Raw genomic sequence first — 6,241 nt, 5'->3', positions numbered from 1 at the left:
AAGAAATCATAGTTTATTTGTATGTCAGAAAAAGCCCACTCAAGATCTCAAGGCATCCCATTAGCACAATTCAGGACAGGTGACCGTCAATCCTCTTCCATGTATCTATTGTTAGGAAACCTTCTTTATTTATTTATTATTATTATTTTTTTAAACATCTTTACTGGAGTATAATTGCTTTACAATGGTGTGTTAGTTTCTGCTGCATAACAAAGTGAATTAGTTATACATATACATATGTCCCCATATCTCTTCCCTCTTGCGTCTCCCTCCCTCCCACCCTTCCTATCCCCAAATCTTTATTTCTAATGTTTATCAACCTTTATTATAAGGAAATATGTTATTATTAACCTGACTCATGAATTTATGATATTTTCTCCTTTTTGGGCATTAAATGAAAATCTAATCACATTATTCATGTGGTAACAGATAACTAAAAAAATCTTCCTATATTTAACTTGCTTAAAGAAAACTTTATTAATCCTTATTTATCTCAAACTCACTAAATACAAACATCTTTGTGGAGGATGCTTTTTATTTATTATAACTAAGCAAATTTTACTACAGCTCATGAGAGCCAATGGTGTTTTTATCTGAAAGTATTAAAATGCTAAGCCTTCCAATAAATCAAATATTTAGACAAGAGCCTAGTTTATGGCTGGGAATAATGGAGACCTTTACCTGGGTCCATTCATTCACTGTTTTATATAAAAAATGTTTACTGAGGGTCTACTATACACAGAACACTGGAAAAATATAGAGGTTGAAAATATAAATAAGAAATGTTTCTTTGTATAATAAGCTAACAAAGTAAGAAAATAATTAAAATATATACACAAAGAAGGGGCCAGAGGTGATTACAAAAGGGAAAGTAATCCTCCTTGAGATGACCAATGAATATTTTAAATATAGTGTAAGGTTAGAATTTCAAAAAGTGAAAGTAAAGCTTCCAGTAATATTATGAAAAAAATGCATAAATTTAAACATATAGACAGAAATGATTAAACTTTATATACAAAATAACAGGGGACATAGGTTATAAGAAAAAGAAAGTAGTCTGATTTCTATAAAACAGTAAAGGGTTTTCATTGACTATGATCTGTCTAAATGTGATTTTTTTTGTTCAGTTAGTTCAGTCTTGAATTTTTCATTACAAATACTCAGATCTTTCTTCAATTCTTGAAAAATTTCAAGCATTATATCTCAATATTTTCTTTCATCTGTTTTCTATAATTATTCCTTCTGAAAATCCTCTTAAATAAAATGGAAGCTTCTCAATCTGTTCTTCAACTCTTAATACTTATCATCTCTTTATTTCTCTCTGATATGTGGTGGTACGTCTTCATTTTTAAATTCTAGTAATTATTTTCTCTTCATTATTGTCTACTACTCTGCTATTTATTTTCTACACTGATTTTTTTCAGAATTTATTTTCACTTTCAAGCTTCCAAAGAAGAAAAGATTGTGTGTGCTTTGTCTCTGCTCTCTTGACTAGAACTTCCCCTTGACATTTAAAATAAATTGTAACTTTGCTCTAGAATGCTACTGCTCCTAGTCGGTCATTTCAAAAGTTATAAAAGTCATCTGGGGCTTCCCTGGTGGCGCAAGGGTTGAGAGTCCGCCTGCCAATGCAGGGGACACGGGTTCGTGCCCCGGTCCAGGAGAATCCTATGTGCCGCGGAGCGGCTGGGTCCGTGAGCCATGGCCGCTGAGCCTGCGCGTCCGGAGCCTGTGCTCCACAATGGGAAAGGCCACAGCAGTGAGAGGCCCGCGAAAAAAAAAAAAAAAAAAAAAAAAGAAAAAGTCATCTGGTTTGTCAAGTCACTATGGATTATTGCCTTGTCTTCTGATTTGTCACCAAATATCTTCCACAGTATTCTCCTTCATATATTGATGAGCTATGTTCTTTGTTTTAATTTATGAAAAACAAAGCAACACATAATAAGCTGATTATATTAAGTTATTCAGCATATCCTTATCATGTTGAGGCTCATGTGTTTTTTTGGTCCCTTAACCATGTTTTAAGAGGCTCACATTTTAACAGACATTATGACCATATGTCTTTATTAAGCTTATACATAAAATCAAATTGGAAAAGAAAAAAAAAATCCAGACATCTTAACAAAGATCCTTAATTTTCCAAAAATATTTTAAAATTATATAATAGACACTGAACTTACAAGCAGAGTTAAAAGAAAATGACATTCTATAAAACTTGCTTCAGTACAATCATATTCAGTGACTCATACTGTTGTGCCTTCTAACCTCTGCTCTTAAAAACAAGCCCTTAGAAGGTCATTGCAACCTTAAATGATGTTGATTTTGTTCAGATCATGCTGTAACTTGACAGGAGTCATAAAAAGGCCACATTGTAAATGATATATCTTGGTTACTAATGTCCTTTTCTGCTGGCATTCAGACAGCTCTTGTCACAGCTCTTAGACCGGATAACGCTTTCTTACCCTTAAAGGATAATCTGAAAACGCTACCCAGAGTGTTATCAAAGTCCCAGAAATGTTTTTCTGTAAGTTGGTCATGTCTTGAAGGAGAAAAAACTATAGAAAGGCCTCTTTTATGCTCTTTTGGTAATGTAATGTATATATACACATGTATAAAAGTTAAGAAATTTTAATCTCATAACTATTTTTTTGGTTGAGGAGTTTTTCTTTGTTTGCTTATTTTTACTTATGTAATTTAAACTAATGTAAGTGCACCAGGAGATGTGGTTCTGGTTATCTTCTTGAAAATTAAGATATAGCTCAAAAAACAGGCAGGGAGGGAGGAACGTTAAGATTTCTCTCTAATCTATGTAATGCATTTAAAAACACTCACATATATATTTATGTGCTGGGTTAATCATCTGTGCTTATTCTTGGTGTATATTGAACTAATTATTCATAGATTTTAACATTTATACCTTCAAACTTTAACAAGCAAAATGGTTGGAAAGAACAATAATTAATTTTTAAATAAATGATTATTAAAAATTTCTTATTACAAAAAGTCCTTATCTCCTAAGTTGACAGAAAACATCTTTGAGAAATTTTTCATAATATCAAAGGTGAGAGTTTATGTTATTCAACACTGCAAGTTTTTATAGTATCTTTAGCCTTAAGAGTATAAAATCTTTTATGATAGTGATATTCATTTTATATACACAGAACAGAGCTAGGTAGAATTGGTGCTAAATAAATGTTGTTTGATGAATTGAATAAGGGAAATACGCTTCCCGTTTACTCCATTATTCAAGGACTAAATTAAAGGTGTTTCTCACTAATAGGATATTTTTTAAAAAGGCAAAAGAACACGACTGTATCATTTTAAGAGGGAGTTAAGAAAACAGTAATAAAATTAATTGCCATTGAACAGATACAAGCTGAGCTTTTCAGAAGGAATAATTCATAGAAATCTTACAGACATTTTAAAAGTACATGCTACAAAACTGTGTCATAGGATTATAAAAAAGTAATATCAACATTTTATAGACAAATGAGTCTATAAGGAACTTTAAATACCTTCTAGCCCTGTTTCAAGCACCTGGAAGATCTATCTTTAATTTGAACTGGCACATAAATTGAACATTGCTGAGAGGTCAAATTACACTTTGGTGAAGACAGGAGTGATGAATAATAATAATGACTGCACTTTACATTTATATAGCAATATATGCCATTTAATCTCCTTTTATATCCATAGCTCTAGGGCAGAATGCAAGGATTTCATAATATCAAAATTATGATCCAGCTTTATCTTCCATACATTTACACCATGCAGCTTACTCACTTTCCACACTGAGTATATTTTTTCCTGGAAATGCCAGGAATTCTCAATACTCAGATTAGCACATGACTAAAAAATCAGATGTACAGTTGTAGACAGTACCATCTCTGTAACTAAAGATCATTTATCAATATAAGCAGTGATCTTCAGATCGAATAGACACTTTTATATTGATTTTTATAATGATGGAAAACCAAAGCAAAGGCCATTCAAAATTTCACGTCAAATGTATTTCCTAATGTAACCCAAAAGTATATATGATAATATAAAGATAATATTTTGAGGTCATTCTCTGAAACTAGAAACATAACAGCAACTATGCTAACACCTCTTTGCTCCTGCCATTGTCAATATTCAAGCAATGTCTGCATAGTTACTGCTCTGGATGCTGTGGTAAAAATTCCAGGAAAGAAAAGGATGGGAGTTAGAAAAAATGACCTTTATACAGTAGTCTCCAATGTTAAAAATTGTATGATTCCAGTCATTTTACTTTGCTAATAGGTAGAAAACCACTCCATATTCTTCACCATGGATAACGTTTCATGATCACAAAGCATCTACTACTATTTTGTTTTCACTAGACTTTTCTGAATATCGTAAAGCTCTTGGACACAAGTTTATTACACAAATTCTAAGCCTTCATGAAATTATTTCCAATATTGTTATTACTAATAACTACATTAAGTCTTTTAAAATTATCTTTTTATAAAATATTTTCTTCATCAATTTCCAGGATATTCGATAACCTGGAACGATGTTGTTTAAGAAAATTTTGGTGAAAACAGAAAGAAGTTCTAAAATAATAAAAGCACCAGGGAGTCTTGGGGTCACAGGTAGGAGGATCTCACCATGAAAAACACCCAGTCAAGGAAGGCTTTCTGTCTCCACAGGCCAGAGACTCTCCTCCTCTAATAGGAGACACCAAGGTAGGCGGGTGGCACAGACACTAGCAGCCTCTTCATTACCCTGGATCTAAGTCTCCATCCCCCCTCCTTTCCCGCAGGCAATGCCAGCAGAGACCAGTGGGAGCCACAACAGCACTGCATAAATAAACCAGCAGGCCAAAATAATACTTCAAATGTCTGAAAACTAAACTGTAACTGGAACCACAATCTACAAAAGAAGTCCAGGACCACGTGCTAAATCCACCCAGGGTAACTTCTCGCTAAAATAAGAGGTAATGTTGACCCAGAGCCTCCTAACATAAAAGACCAAATGTTAAGATTAAAAATCACTTATACCAAAGTCGAGACAATCACAACTTTAGTGGGGAAAGACAATCGCCTGACACCAACACCAAGATGAACCAGACGTTGGAATTATCTGCCAAAGATTTTAAAGCAGCTGCCATAAAATGTTTCAACAAAAAATTAAATATTTTCTTTAAATAACTGAAAATTTAAAAACATCTTAGCAAAGAAGCAGAAATTATTTTAAAAAGAAACCAAATGAAAATTATAGAACAGAGAAATATAATAAGTGAAATCTTAAAAACTTGTTGAATGGACTTCGTAGGTGAAGACGACAGGATAGAATCAGTGAACTTGAGAACAGATCCAGTTGGGCAGTTTTTCACGAAGTTAAACATACACTTACCATATGACTGAGCAAGCCCACTCCTTGGTATTTATCCTAAAAAATGGAAGTTTATGTGCGACAGTAAAACATGTACACAAAGGTTCACAGCAGCTTTCTTTGTGATAGCCAAAAGATAGAAATAACTAAAATGTCCTTCAACAGGTTAATGGATAAACAGATTATGGCACATCCATACAATGGGATACTATTAGAAGTAAAAAGGGAAACTGCTGATAAAAGCAAATGTCTTGAATGAATTTCAAAGATGTTCTGCTGAATGATTACATGTCTCAAGATTACCTACTGTGTGATTCCATTTATTCAACAGTCTTAAAAATACAAAACCATAGTCATGGAAAACAGATCAGTGGTTAATCAGGGGGTATGGGTGGGGGTGATGGAAGCACTAAGAAAGGATAGCCTAAGGAGATCTTTGAGTTATGGAGCAGCTTTGCATCTTCATTGTGGTGCTGACTATCCAAATGTGTACATGTATTAAAATGCCTACAACTGTGTGACAAGAGAAAAGCATCAATTTTGACACATGGTAGTTACAAAATATAAAGTATTGATAGAATACAATAAAAGAATAAAAAACAAAGAAACTATTATCACAAAAGTCAGAATAGTAATTACTTCTGGGAAAGTATGGGAATGTGATCAGTATGGAGCCCAAAGGAGCTCCTGAGATCCTGATAACATTCTGCTTCTTAACCTGGGCATTTGGCATGTTTTAAATTTTTGACTTACAGTCATCCTTTGGTTTCTGCATAAGACTGGTTGTGGGAACACTCTCGCTGCCCCAGATACCAAAATCAGAGGAAGCTCTAGTCCCTGATATAAAATGGCATATGTAGAATAGTCGACCCTCCACATCCATGGG

Source organism: Kogia breviceps, chromosome 13 (assembly GCF_026419965.1).
Source record: "Kogia breviceps isolate mKogBre1 chromosome 13, mKogBre1 haplotype 1, whole genome shotgun sequence".
Taxonomy (NCBI): Eukaryota; Metazoa; Chordata; class Mammalia; order Artiodactyla; family Physeteridae; genus Kogia; species Kogia breviceps.
The sequence above is the reverse complement of the archived record's forward strand: the minus strand, read 5'-3'. Positions refer to the sequence as shown.